Source organism: Antechinus flavipes, chromosome 1 (genome assembly GCF_016432865.1).
Source record: "Antechinus flavipes isolate AdamAnt ecotype Samford, QLD, Australia chromosome 1, AdamAnt_v2, whole genome shotgun sequence".
NCBI classification, from domain to species: domain Eukaryota; kingdom Metazoa; phylum Chordata; class Mammalia; order Dasyuromorphia; family Dasyuridae; genus Antechinus; species Antechinus flavipes.
Genome location: NC_067398.1, coordinates 630,563,145 through 630,578,831, shown reverse-complemented (window position 1 = coordinate 630,578,831; position 15,687 = coordinate 630,563,145).

Below are 15,687 nucleotides of genomic sequence, written 5' to 3'. Positions count from 1 at the left end.
AGTGCATATGAGAAATAAGAAAACGGAAACATATAGTTAATAAGAACTCTGAAAAAAACAGAAATAAATAAAAAGATATCTAGCATTTTCATAATCATAAAAGAAGGCACAATTGGAATCTCAGTAGATAAGATGCTGGGGTTAGGGACATCTGAGCTCAAATTTGTCCTTAGGTATTTACTAGTTGTGTGACCTGAAGCAAATTATTTAACTTCTGTTTGTTTTAATCCACTGGAAAAGGAAATGATAAATTGTACCAGTATTTTTGTCAAGAAAAACTCATGGGCAGTGTTAGCATTTTATGGTCACACAGAGTTGAACACAACTGAATAACAGTGTTCTGTTATTATAACTGTTGAATTCTAATTAATGGGAAAGTCAAACATTGGGAGTGAGGGGTGACAGTGTTCCATTGTACATTCATAATGTCAGTAAAAAGAGAGAGAAAGACTTCTAGCACATTGGATAGACTCCTGTGAATGGAATGTCATAGATGAAAATCATGCAGGAAGGATAAGTGTGGATTTACCTGTTTTACATATTTACATAGTTTTCCAAAAGAACATGCATTTGAAATTTCTAATTAAATATTCCCCTCTATAAAAAATTCCTGGAAAATTATTTCTATTGAGGGAGAATTCTGGGAAGATGGTAGAGTAGGTTGGTAAATTTCAAGCTCTCCCAATTTCCCCCACGTACAAATTTATGCCTCAGGGTGAACATAGACTGGTGAAAAACCAAGAAGACTTGAGGCAGAACAGAAAACCTCCTGATACAAACAACAAGATCTGATGAAAGACACTGGGCCAGGATTAACTTGTCTAAAGTGGAAACACCTCTAGGCTATCTCTGGAGAAACATCAAGTGGGGACTTCTGGGGGCTAATTCATTATGTCTGGAGCCAAAGCAGGAACCACCGAGATTTTCATTTCTCAAACTGTTTATTGAGAGGGAGTTTGAGTCCAGAAAGACAGAATGCTCCTCAATTGATTGGGAAGCCAAGCCCAGCTGTGTTGCTGAGATGCATCCCTGGGCCAGAAGGAACTAGCACCTGGTGAATGCAGAAGTTGCAGGACAGGGACACTGCTGGCTGTCGGCACTTGCAGGAGGGTTTGGAGCTCTTAGTTTGGCATTTCTGGTTAGAGTGAAGAGCTGAACAGAAGCTTGAGGCACCATCTCCCACCCCACAATTAGAGATACTTACACTAATACCTCTTAAAAATTATGAACCAGCAAAGAAGAATGAACCCCACCAATGAAACATAATATAGTAACAGTGAAGACCAAGATTCATCTTCAAAAGAGAATAGTTTAAAAAAAACAATTTCTACCCCAAAGAGTAACATGAAATGGCTCCCTGACCAGATAGAATTTATAGAACTCAAAAAAGAATTCAAAATTCAAATGAGAGACATTGAGGAAAACTAAAAGAAAAAAAAAATTAAAACCATCCAAGAAAAACAAGATTATGAAAAAAAGCTAACCAATTAGAAAAGGAGGTATAGAGTCTCAAAGAAAATAATCCTTTGAAAATTAGAATTGGGCAAGGGGAGTCAGTGAAGCTATGAGAAACAAACAAACAAAAAAAACAGATTATAAAGAATGAGAAAATAGTACATAATGTGAAACATTTCATAAGAAAAACAAAAAATTTGAAGAACAGATCAAGAAGAGAAAATATAAGAGTAATTGGACTGCCAGAAAATTTTGATCAAAAAAATAACCTTGACACAATGATGTAGGAAATAATCCTAGAAAATTGTCCTGGAGTGATAGAACCTAAGGAGAAAATAGAAATAGAAAACAAATCCATCAATCACCTCTCTCAAAGAGATGGTGGAAAATACATAGGAATATTATTACTAAATTTTAAAACCCCCAGATCAAAAAGAAAATTTTGCAAGAAACAAGAAGTACAAGACTTATCAACTACAATAAAAGATCACAGTTCTTGGAATCATATCTACAGACAAACAAAAGAATTAGGCCTGTGGCTAAAAAATATCATATCCAGCAAAAGTATGTATTATTTTCAATGAGAAAAAAGAGATATTCAATGAACTTGAAGATTTTTCAGAACTTTATATCAACCAAACCCAAATTTAATAGAAAATTTAACATATAAAATCAATATCAAAGAGCAGTTTTAAGGAACACTCATGCACAAATTGTTTAAGCATGGACAAATTGTGTTTTCTACTTGGGAAATATATACTTTAGGCTTAAGACTTTCATCAAGAATAGGGCAAGCTCAAAAGAAAGTAGGATAAAGGGTAAAGGTAAAAATAGTAATCATGTTATACAAATGACATACAGAGGAAGAATAGACACAAAGCAGATGCTTATCATTTGGAAATCAACTAAACAAATTGTAGGATATGAATGTATTGAAATATTTCTAAGCTTTGAAAAATTACAAATGTGATGAAAACAGAAGAATGAAATTGAAATGATAAAAAGTGAGGAAAAGCCAGAAAAAACAATATAAGCAATGTCTGCAACAATATCAAATAAAAGAATAAGTACTACAAATAAATATTTGAAAATTGTGAAGAACAAGTGTACTTACAAAAGAGAATATGAGAAAATATCTTCCTCCCATTTCTATTCATAGGAAGATGGGGGGGTGAGGAGGGATAGATTTGCAAGTATGTAACATTTATTATAGTGCAATAGTTTTCCTAAGCATCATTGATAGGTTCAACCAAATTATATTTTTTACTTCTCTTCTTCTTTTTTCTTAAAATAAAATTAGCAATGATGACATCAGGATGGGGAAGGAAGAGGAGAAAGAAAACTCTATAATGATATAAAAACAAAAAAATACTGTGAACCAAGAAAACTAATTTCATGGTGTGGATTCAGTCCTCAAGGTGCATGTATGAAAAGGCTCACCTTAACCAAACTTTAGCTTTTTTTCCCCAATCACTTGTTGAGACATGATTAGGGTTACATTTCCTAGGTCCCTGCCCATCATTGCTCATTCTTTAGTAATCAATTCAAAGTCAATCAATTCTGTCACTACCTTGCCTCATAGGCAATTGGGCAGGTTTCTACTTATGCTATATTGGCTCTTTTGTATAAAACATTATATAAATTTGAGTTTAAGTAACTTGAAGTCCTAGGATCAAATGCTCACATTGTTGCATGATCAAGTTATCAGCCTGATCATGTACCTGGAGACAGGGGGAAATGTGTTGTACCTGTGCTGTTTTCCTTTGGCTCTTCCTCTCTCTGATTACCATCCCTATGTATCAATGTTACTCATTGAAAATAGCTATCTCCCTATTTGACTGATAGTTATCAATAAAAATCTATTAAAAACAAGGATATGAAGGTGGCAAAAGGATTTTAGATTATAGCAGAAAATGGATTTGGAGTTAGAGGTTTTTGCTCAATCAGCCAGTTTTAAAGATGTGTTTAATTCAGCACTGCAGATATTTGAAAAATAATATTCTCAAAATGTAGAATGTCCATTCATAATCTAGTTTTCTAGTTCCCCAGTTTCCCTAGCATCCTCTCTATGAATGAGGCCATTTATATAGTAGAAGCTTACAACAAACCACCCATAATATTTATAAAGAGATTAGAATAGATAATCTGCAAGACCTTTGTATGGTCTGGAAGGTTTTCTCAAGTTCTGTGTAGTTATTCCACTAAAACGGAATTACTTTGGGAATTACCTAAAGATTACCTTTGTGCCTTCTCACCTTTTATAATTCTTTCCCTTGTTTTTTTATAAATCTCCCTTGAATGAATCATCCAATATTCTGAAGACTTTCGGCTTCCTCAGAACACTCAGGGTTTTAAACTTCTTGTTCATTATTGCTGCCTCAAGATCAACCCATATATTTTTTGGAATATCTACATCCTTGAGAGTGCTTTCTCTGAATTTTTTTTCCACAAAAGCCATAGCTTATAACATGTTCTAGCCTGAAGACACAAACTCTGTGTGTGTGTGTGTGTGTGTGTGTGTTTAATGCTTTGAATTATTTATTATTCTGATCTTTCCAGGATTGTGGCTTTCTGTAATTTGTAGCTGGATTATATCAATGGATGTTTAAAAGATAGATTTTTGAGGAGGCAATCAGTTTAGATTCTTTGACATCATGTGCATTTTCTCAGGTGTGATTCATCATGTTCTCCTTATTGTCATCTGCCACACCTGTCATAAGATAAATATAAAGATGGACTCACATAGTGGGCTATCTTTCCAAATATATGTCAGAAACTGGACAATATTCATTTTTCAGCTATGTTTTATGTGTTAAAGCTAAATGCTTATACTAATCTTTATTGTTCCCCAGTGGTTTCTCAGACAGGTTTTGTGAAGGGCTAGAGTTTAGTATAATTATTACAATGCCATATTTATAAGGGAGAGCATTGGAAAACCTCCCCATCTTTAAGGACTTTTCATATTTGGATCATACAGAGTCAGGTAATGAATCCCTTAAGTTTTGCCTTCTGATCTTGTCAGAGATGATAATAGTAATGATAATGATAATAATAATAATAAGCTATACTTGCAAAATCTTAATTGAACTAAATTTTGAACTTTCATAATAGGGAAACAAGGAAGAAAAGAAGAAAAAGAAGAAAGGAAGAAGGGAAGAAATAGTAGTACATTGTTTATAGTTGGCAGATGTTGAATCAAATTGACTTCTGTTTGAATCACTGACCACATTATGATTTTTAGATTATAAACCATGATCTCTATCATAGATGACATTCTCTTTACAAGGAGGTTTTCTGTTTCAAAGGTCATGCGTTGTATTGAGGGTTACTTGACTGCCTATGCCATCTCAGGGACAAGTAATCCCATTTTCCAAAAAGTACCCTCTTATAGTGAAACTAAATTCTTGTCCCTAAACCATATTGTGATTGTACTATAGTAGAAGGAAAGCCAAGATATCTATATGTTTGCTTTTCTATGCCTTATCTTCATGCTTCAGCACGACACTAGACCTAAGTCCAAATTTAGAGGCAAAGATTCCTAGGTGCAAATTCAGTTTCCAACATTTGCTAGCTGTATAACTGTGGATAATTTTATAAACTGTTTTGGGGAGGATTCTGGGAAAATGGTGGACTAGGTCAGTGAATTTTAATTTCTCCAGATTTCCTCTACAAACAGAACCAAATTCATGTCTCAGGGCAAATTTAGACTCATGCAAAACAAATAAGACTTGGGGTCTAGGGTCTTCCTGAGATAATCTAAGAAGACCTAAAGAAAGATGCCAGGTCTAGGATTAACTAGTGTGAAGTGCAAATGCCTCTGGGCTAGCTCAGAAACACTAAGTAGAGCCCCTTGGGGAGAGCTGAGTTTGGCTGAAGCCTCAGCAGGAATCATAGGAACTTTCATCCACGAGACAGTATGGGAAATTGGGGGTCTTAGCGTTGGAAGATAGAGGGAATGTTGGCTGATCAGGAACTCCAGGCCCAGCTGTGCTGTAGAGAGGTAGCCCTGGGCAAGAAGGAGCCAGAACACCAGGAGTGCAACAGCAGTGGAGCAGGGATGCTGCTGTCTGCTGACATTTGGGGAACCCAGAGGGGAAAGCTGAAGTGAAACTAGAGGCATCCCCCACCCCACATAAGAGGTGCTTACACTACTATTTCTTATTTTTAAAAAATGAACTGGCAAAGAAGAAAGAACCCAACCACAGAAACTTACTTTGGGAACCAGGAAGACTGGGGTTCATCTTCAGAGGAGGATATTGAAGTAAAAAGTCTCTTCTACTCCAAAGAATAATGGGAAATGGTTCCTTACCAAGGGATAATTTATAGAACTAAAAAAAAAAATTCAAATGTGAGATATTGGGAAAAAAAATATTTAAGAAAAACATGAAGATTTTTGGGAAAAAAAGTTAACCAACTAGAAAAGAAGATAGAATCTCAAAGAAGAAAATAATTCTTTGATAATTCGAATTGGGCATGGGAAAACCTTGTTTTTCCCCTTCCCTCCCTCTTCTTCCTTATAGAGAAACTAAGAAACAATAAAACATTATAAAGAATGAGAAACTAGAACATAATATGAAACATCTTATATGAAAAGGAACAAATCTGGAGAACAGATCAAGAGAAATTATTTTAAAAATTGGACTATCTGAAAGCTGTGACCAAAAAAATCTTGACATAATAATAGAAGAAACAATTCAAGAAAATTATCCATAAGTGATACAACATGAAAGGAAAGTAGAAATTAAAAAAAAAAAAAAACACTGATTTCCAGCACCAAAATCTATAAAGAAACAAGGGATGAGGGAATAGGATAAGGTGGAGTATAGATGAATGTGTAGATTTATGACAGTGGAACATAGTATGTAAATAATTTGTGAAAGGGATAAAAAGAGATGGGGAAAACAGCATACTTATAGAAGGGTGTTTTGAGTAACAGGAGTAGGATAAGGTCTGTAGATCAAGGGGGATGGGATAAAGAGGGAAGGAAGGGGTGGGGGGAGATAAAAGAGGGATCCATGAGTGGGGGGACGTAAGAAATAAACAAATAAATTGATTTGGGCCTAAGATTTCCTCATATGGAAAAATAAGTTGTAAAGTATCACAAGCTCCTCCTTGGAAAATATCACATTAACCAGAGAGACTGATAGAGGCTATGTACAGGTATACAATTCTGACTTGGAAAATTTTGTAAAATCTTTTGGAAAGGACTAGATGTGGTGGGGAAGGGAAGATATTGTACTCTGGGTTTGCTCTCATATCACAATGTACCCTATTTAGATATTCAGCATTGAGGTTTTTCTTCCCTTCCTGTGGCACTTGACTTCTGAGCATTGATTTGGTATCCCTAATAAGCCTGAACAGTTTCTTCATGCATATTGATGTAAGACTTTAGCTCAATGTGGCTGCCCCTTATCTATTAGGACCAGACTTCAACCCCTTCATACCATGAAGAGTAGTAGAAATGGCTGTGGATCTTGGAAGCATTGCTGTAGGAAGATGTGATGATCACCCATATGTCGAGATTCAATGCTCCCTCTGTGCTCATGTAATGGTCAAGTTATTTAACTGTGTCTATTCCCTAGCTCATAGCATGCTCATAAACTATCAAAGAGAATGAAAGTAAAGACTTGACCTTTGGAGATTAAGAGTGTGGGAAATAGGTTGCTTTGGGAGATGAGAAGTTATAGAGTGTCTACCATTAATGTATTTAACTGATTTTATCCTATATTGCTCTTTTAAGTAAATTGTATTTCTTTACTTCTACAAATTATTAGCATGTGATTAATTACTGACTGGGTAGGAGAAAGAAATTTAGAAGGAGTGGGAGTTCAGATCATTGACATGAGTAAATATAAACCTGCAACATGCTGTGAGAAGCTAAGGGTAAAAGGAGAGATACAACTTTTATCCGTACCTCACAGGGTTGTTGGAAATATAAAGTGCTTTGTGAGCTTTCAAGGAGCTACAGAAATGGGAGCTATTAATATTCACTTTATCTGGAGATCAGATATTGCTGGCACTTTTCCCCATTCTCTTCTAAGCTTACGGTAACTATTATCAATGAACTGGTATCATAAGATTATAGTTTTAGGGCTAGAAGTGGTTTTATATGCCATCAAGTCCAAATTCCTCGTTTTATAGATGAGGAAAACAGGCTAGATGTGGAGTTATTCTGTTAGAATTGCATAGCTGGTGAGTGTCCAAAGTAGGATTTGTCCTCAAGTTTTCCTGACTTCAAGTCCAGTGATTGACTAATTATTCCACATTTCTCCTCAACATCTTGGATCTCTTTAGGGAAGATACTGTAAGTCTATTATAAAGCAAATAGGTGATATAGGAGATATAGTGCTGGATTGGATATTAGGAAACGTAGAGTCCAAATCCTGCTTCAATCATTAATCAGCTATAAACCCAGAGAAAGTTACATGATCTTTCAACCTCAGTTTTTTACTCTGTAAAATGGGGATCATAATATGTAACATCTGTCACTCAAAATATTGTGAGGATTGCATTTAAAATGCTTACAAACCTTAAAAAGTGCTACGTAAATGTTAGCTATCAGAGTTTGCCTGCCCCATTTTATATAGAATGCCATCTCTTTTAGTCAAATGCACAACTCAAAGTACCAACTCTCTTCAGTCTCTACCATGTTAGAGCTTGAACCTAATGGACATCACACTAAGTCAATGGATTGCAAAGATGATCATTAGTTTGTGCCTCTTATCCTAGATGCTTAACAGACATGCTGTCATCATGACAGATAATTTTTTGCAGCAATAACCTCATGTCCTAGTATATGTTAAGTCTACATTAGCCATGTTAAGCTGAAAGTTATTTTAGAATTGATATCATTGTGTCTATTGAGGTGAAAAATCCTACCCGTATCTTCAAGATAGTATTGCTAAGTTGCAGAGTCTTAGAACAGGAGGTCTGTAGGTTATCACAGTAGTGTACTCCCAAGAAAAGAATGAAAAATAATCCCACTGTTTATAATTGTGTTTTACTTCATTTTGTTGAAAGATAATGTTCTTTTTATCTGAAAGGGGGTCCTTTTATTTTTTTATAGTTTCAAAAAGATTATATTATTTGGTCCTGGATCCAGAGATATTAAAACTTGATAAATTTGGGTGAATTGTCAAGCATGTGATACAGGAAATTTACTTTTCTTAAAAATAACTCAGAAACCATTATTGTAGTCACCTCATAAGGGTCTACTATTTCAGGAAATATGGTTATTTCCTATTGTGAGCTTCTAAACTTGGGAGAAATTGGGATATGATTCCTACTTGAAAAAATTCTAATTTCTTACCATTTTCCCTGCTCCAAGGGCCCTTGGAAGTTTAATTCTACTATTGGTCTAATGATCAGCTGAACTCCCTAACCCTTTAACTTTTGAAGTAATGTGTTCTTCCTTAATGGAGTTTTCATATTGAAAGTGGATTTTCAGAAATGTCATTAAAAAGATTTGTATGTGCAGGAGGTATAAAGAATACTTATAAATATCCTCTGGGGAGTATTTCTACATAGGAGAAAGAAGATAGAACAAGACTGAAAAGAACAAGAGAGTATAGATGAGAATAGGAGAGGTCATGGGAGGAAAGGATAAAATGATGTTACATGGACAAAAGTCCTATTTCAATTAAAATTCTACTTTTAGTACACTTAAAAGTCCTACATGATGTGTTTTCAGAGGTTTTGCCAGGAAAGTACAAGATCATTCTCCAGAATGGAAACCTACTAGAAAGAGTATGCAAATGCTGCTGTATATACATGGCAAGGTATTCATTTATACTGAGCCAAGAAACACTGTATTGTCTCATCAATGAACTGAAATGTCACTTGAATGAGATTAGCCTAGCCATACACACATGAACAAATTAGATGGAGAATCTTTATTGTCCAGTTTATAAAAATGCAGCTGGTTAGGTAATTCTTTGAGTTAATTCAATAGTACATATGCTCTAGTCCTGCATTATACTAGACAGTGAATCTAGGCCCAGGACTGAAGAGAAAAAAGAAAAAAAGTAGGGCTAAATCACATGTGAAAAATCATTTATTATATCAACGATTCAAGGCTGTTTACTGTCACTAAAGACCAGCCTTTTAGCATTCATTTTTTTCCTAATGGTGCTATGTGGCTATGAATCATGGATTATCATTATCTCAAAAGAGTGACAGTTATAGGTGACTGAAAGGTAAATGAAAGGGTGGGAGAATAGATGTAAGCAAGCTATAGCATTTTCACAATTAATGAGCAGCATCAAGGATATCATCACAGCCACGAATGACTAGGAAAGAAAATAAGTCAATTATGTTGAGAGAGGAAAGATGCTTACACAAAATGTAAAAGTATTAGAGAGAGGAATCCATTTTATTGATTCTGGAGTACATAGGCAAGTAGCATACACAGAATGAGAGAAAGTGTTCGGTTTTCATATTTTAGCAGCAGAAATAATGACCATAACAAGACCACATATCCACTGAGTATTCAGTCAATCACCACGTACTCATTAAATGCCTGCTATGTGTAGAGGACAATTAGAAGTGGACTTTCCCTGGTTACAGCTCTAGAAGAATGCTGAAGAAGTCAGTCATTGGGAGCCAGGTAGAATGCCTGTTTCAGTGGCAGAAACTGACATCTCAAATTTAGTTTAGAATTCTTACCCTGATTATTCTTCTTTTAGACATCAGCTTAGACAAAGTCCTAGAATGAAGTCCTCTTGGGATCCAAGTCACACATCTGTGTGTCTGCTTAATTCCCGCTCAGTCTGGGATGCTTATGTGGATCTTCACCCTAGAACATCACTTCCAAGTACAGGTCCCCTTTTCAATTGACCCTGGATCTATAACCTGAAACTAAAAGAGCTGTCAGATGCTACTGTTCCTGTAGCCTATAATTATTTAGATTGCTCTATACTGGATCTGAGACCTCTTCTTGCCCTGATTGCAAAGTCTCTGCTTGGTCTGTGTGTCTCTTCCTGTTCAGACACCATTCCTAATTTCCCAGATCTCTTGTTTTCCCATGCTAACTTGGGATATAAAAATGATTCATCATGGATTTTACAAACAGGATTCAGTCTAGTGTTCTTTCTAGATCTTTTGTTGGAGATTTTTTTTTTTTTGAGGTAGGGAGGCAGGAGAACTCTTTAAATGCAATTTTTTCTGCTACTTTTCCGTCTCTACTTCTCTCCTACTTCGGCCTGTCTTAAATCAAACCGGGAGTTCCAAGAGACAGAATTAAGATGGAGAGCATTCCAGGTATAAAGATACCCAATGTAAAGACAGAGACAAAAAACAGGGTGCTGTGTTTTCAAGTATTAAATATTGTATGTTGTTGGCAGCTTGGTGACCCAATGGATAAAACATTGGGCCTGGAGTGAGAAAGACCTGATTTAAAATTTGGCCTCCCATCCTTATTAGCTGTGTAATCCTGGTTAAATCACTTTATCTCTCTCAGCTTCAAATTTCCTAAATGTAAAACAGTGACAATACTATCACCTGCCTCCCAAGTTGTTGTAAGGATAAAATTAAATAATATTTGTAAAGATTTTTACAAATCTTAAAGTATTTTTAAATGCTAGTGTTACTGTTATTATTGATTACTGGTATTATTGATGAGGAACAACCAGTAGATCAATATGACGGCTCTGCAGAATGTGCCAACATACATAATTTATAACAAGTTACCTTAAGTTACTTTGCTGATAGTATCTTTTTAAAAAATTCTCTTAGAGTTTAGCACATTTTAAAAATATGATTCAGTTATAATTATTTATAAATACATTAAATCTAGGAGAGGTAGCATGTTGTGGTGAATAGAAGTGATCTCAAAATCAGGAAATTCTGAATTCTAGTTCTGACTGAAAAATATTTACTATGAGTTCTTTAAGCAAAAAAACAACAAAAAAGGTGTCAAAACAGAAATTAATTAATTTGATGAATATTATATGCACAACTTCATTGTCCTAGTATATATATTATTGTTGTTTTATTGAGTAATTTTCAAATGTGTCCAAGTCTTCATGATCCCATTTGGGCTTTTCTTGGTAAAGATATAGGGACTGGTTTTCCATTTCCTTCCTCAGCTCAGTTTTACAAATAAGGAACTCAAGTAAACAGGGTTAAATGGCTTACCCAGAATCACACACCTAGTAAGTGTCTAAGGCCATTATTTGAACTCTGGAAGATGAGTCTTTCTGACTTCAGGCCTAGAATATTTGCATAATAATAATATTATTGGCTGATGTTTACCCTGTACTTAGTAGTTTTGCAAAACATTTGATAATATCTTATTTGAGTTTAATAACAATTGTGATATAGGGCCTAAAGGTATTATTATCTTACTAAAATTTTAGATAAGGAAAGTGAAACAGAATGTTCTAGTGACTAATTCTTAGCTATGCATCTAATAAGTATCAGAGATGGGATTTGAATCCAGATATATCTGATTTCAATCCAGAATTATTATTCCAGAGACTGACTGACTCCATTAGCATTACTGCTATTTACTATGATGAAATTAGATATTAAGTCAATAATCCATTGCAAAAGAATGGAGTTAAATTGAGCTGGAGGTAACAATATGACTAGTTATCTCTGACCTTCCCCCTGAATTGAAAACCTTAAAGATAACACTATGATAATCATGGTTTTATTTATATGGTTCTTTATCTTGCTGCAGTGATCCTAAGTGCTTTGCATTAGTCAGAGACTAGAATAATAATAATAATAACTCTATAGGTTATACTTGCAAAAACTTTAATCAACTAGATTTTAAGCATCATGAAGCATGAGGAAAAAAGAAAAGGAAAAAAATAGGAAGACAGGAAGGAAGGAAAGAAAGAGAAAGGAAAGAAAGAGGAAGGAAGGGAAGAAGAAAGGAAGAAGGAAATGGAGGGAGGAAGGAAACTAAGGAGGGAGGAAGAAAAGAAGGGAGGAGGAAGAAAAGAAGGCAGAAAGGAAGGAAGGAAGAAGGATGGAAGGAAGGAAAGGAGAGAGAGGAGGAGGAAGGAAGGAAGAAAAAAGGGAAGAAGGAGGAAGGAAGGAAAGAAAGAAGAAAGAAGGAAAGAAGAAAGGGAAGGAGAGAGGAAGGGAGGAAAGAAGGGAGGGGGAAGGGAGGGAGGAAGAAACAAAAGAGGGAGGAAGGGAAGGAGGAAGAAACAAAGGAGGGAAGAAGGAAGGGAAGAAGGAAGGGAGGTAAAAAATAAGGAGGGAAGAAGGGAGGGAAGAAGGAAGGGAGGTAGAAAATAAATTTTTGTTTAAAAAAATGGATGGAAATCTCAAAATCATGTTCTGAGATGTAGCTCAGTGTTTTACTCAAAGTTCAATACAAGTTATCAGCAGGATATGACAGCCAGAAAGGGACAATACAACTGAAATCTAATTAAAACAGACTTGGCTTCAAGTATTGGAGAGGTGATAGTCTGGCTGTACTCTACCCTGGTCAGACCAAGATTCTATCTCTAGAATACTGCTTTAATTCTGGAACTACATTTTAGAAAAGTTGGAAAATGTTCAGAGGAGGGCAACCTGGTTGGTGAAGGGCTTTTATACTCTGAAGTTCAGTTTGAAAAACTGGGGATGTTTAGGCTGGATAAGCAAAAACTCAGCAAAACAAAAAACTTATCTTCAAATATTGGAAGGGGTGCTATAGTATGTGAAAGAAAGATAAGACTTGTTTTGTTTAATCACAAAGGGAAAAACCAAGTCATGGTAAGAAGTTAGGGGATAATTTAGATGAATACTGGGAAAGAAAAATGATACTTTCTAATAATTAGTGCTGCCCCAATGTCTAATGAGCAGCCTAAAGATATATTTTGTTTCTCTTACTTCATTAAATGTCTAAAATCAAAGGTTGGAAGACTAGTTGTTGATTATGCAGATTATTTTTCAGGAATGGATTAGACTATATGATAACTGAGATTTTTCTCATTTTGATAGTCTCTGTGAATTATTACATTTTCCTTCTGTTTGTGCTTCTAACTTTGTGACTTCACTACCATCTGCTTTGTTGGGTACCTTCACCACTCCATCTTTTAATTCCTTTTTATATACTTGAGGTCAGAGGATTGTCTTTCCTTTGACTTGCCTTGTTATCCTCAATGCTTAGTACAATGATACATAGTAAGCACTTAATAAATTCTTTTCAGGGTTATTTATCTAGCTCACTTAAGTCCAATTCACTTGCAAGTCAAGGCATCACCTGTGATGTAATTGGTCCTCTTCAAAAACAAAGGATAAACAACAATGACAAGTAGTTTACATGTTATTAAATCCTCCTATAACTTGTGGGATGTCAGAAGTAAATCTTTCTCTCTCCTCCACCTCTCTTTTTCTCTGCCTCTCATTATTAAACACTTTCTAATGTTTAGCTATGTTAATCTCTCTCTCTCTCTCTCTCTCTCTCTCTCTGTCTTTCTCTCTCTCTTTCTCCTTCTCTCCCTCTGTGTTTGCATATGTGTATATCATTTTCTGACCCTAAGGAACATTGTAATAGGGGTAGTAAGACTGACACATATAGACATTTACAAGACATAGTATAATAAAATCAGCTGTAATCTTAGAAGAGAAAACATTAGCAATTGTGATAGAAGCATTAATAGTAGTCCTAGAAAAATACTCAAGTAGAAGGTGGCACTTGCATTTTGAAAGAAACCCAGGAGGGGTCAACATCTTGGGCTTAGAGGACAGCTCTTGCAAAGAAATGATGTGGTGTTTGAAATGATAAAATGAAAACCAGGGAGAATCAAAGCTGATACCAAAACTCTGAACCTGTATAATTGGATGTATGGTTGTGCTATGGACAATAAATAAATAAGAGGTGTAGTGTCATGTGTAAGACAAAGCAAATAGACCAACAAAGCTGTACTATAGAAAGCATTAAGAGCAGTAATGTGTAAATAGGTTTGAAATTAAGAGAGATACCAGCATAGGAAGAGCTTAAAAGGTTTTAAAATGAAGCTGTGAAGGGAATTTTTTTTTTTGATTTTTAAAAATAGTTATAACTTTTTATTGACAGGACATATGCCTGGGTAATTTTTTTACAACATTATCCCTTGTACTCACTTTTATTCTGAGTTTTCCCCTCCCTCCCTCCACCCTCTCCCCCATATGGCAAGCAGTCCTATACATGTTAAATATGTCACAGTATATCCTAGATACAATATATGTGTGCAGAACTGAATAGTTCTCTTGTTGCACAGGAAGAATTGGATTCAGAAGGTAAAAATAACTCGGGAAGAAAAACAAAAATGCAAACAGTTTACATTCATTTCCCAGTGTTCTTTCTTTGGGTGTAGCTGCTTCTGTCCATCCTTGATCAATTGAAATTGAGTTAGATCTTCTCTTTGTCGAAGAAATCCACTTCCATCAGAATACATCTTCATACAGTATCATTGTTGAGGTATATAATGATCTCCTGGTTCTGCTCATTTCACTTAGCATCAGTTCATGTAAGTCTCTCCAAACCTCTCTGTATTCATCCTGCTGGTCATTTCTTACAGAACAATAATATTCCATAACATTCATATACCACAATTTACCCAGCCATTCTGCAATTGATGGGCATCCATTCATTTTCCAGCTTCTAGCCACTACAAACAGGGCTGCCACAAACATTTTGGCACATACAGGTCCCTTTCCTGAAGGGAAAATTTTTTTTTTAATTTTGTAAACTACTAGGGAGTGATAAAATACATTTTTGCAAAGGGAAATAGGTTCAGAAAAACAAGGAAAGACTTATTCAAACTGATGCGAAGTGAAATTAAGTAAAACCAGGAGAATATTTTTGCATATTAACAGCAGTATGTTAACAATTATCAACCATGAAAGCTGTAGCTACTCTGATCAATAGAATGAGTCAAGACAATTTCAGAGAATTAATGATGAAAAATGTTATTAACTCCATAAAGAGAATTAATGAACTCTAAGTTCAAATTGAAGCATATTTTCTTTTATTGACTTTATTTCCTTGCTTTTTTTTTTTTTTTTGCAATATGGCTAATATAAAATGTGTTTTGTACTGTTTCACATATATAATGGATAATATTCACCTTCTTGATGAATGGAAAAGAGGCTAGAGAGAAGGAAAAAAAAATGGAATTCAAAATAAGAAAAATAAATGCTAAAAACAGAACAGAGAGTTACTGGAATATTGGGGCAACATAGACAGCCTTCTGCTTTGGGAAATAAATTTGGTGGGTGATAGAGGAAAGATTCCAGGCAAAGAGACCA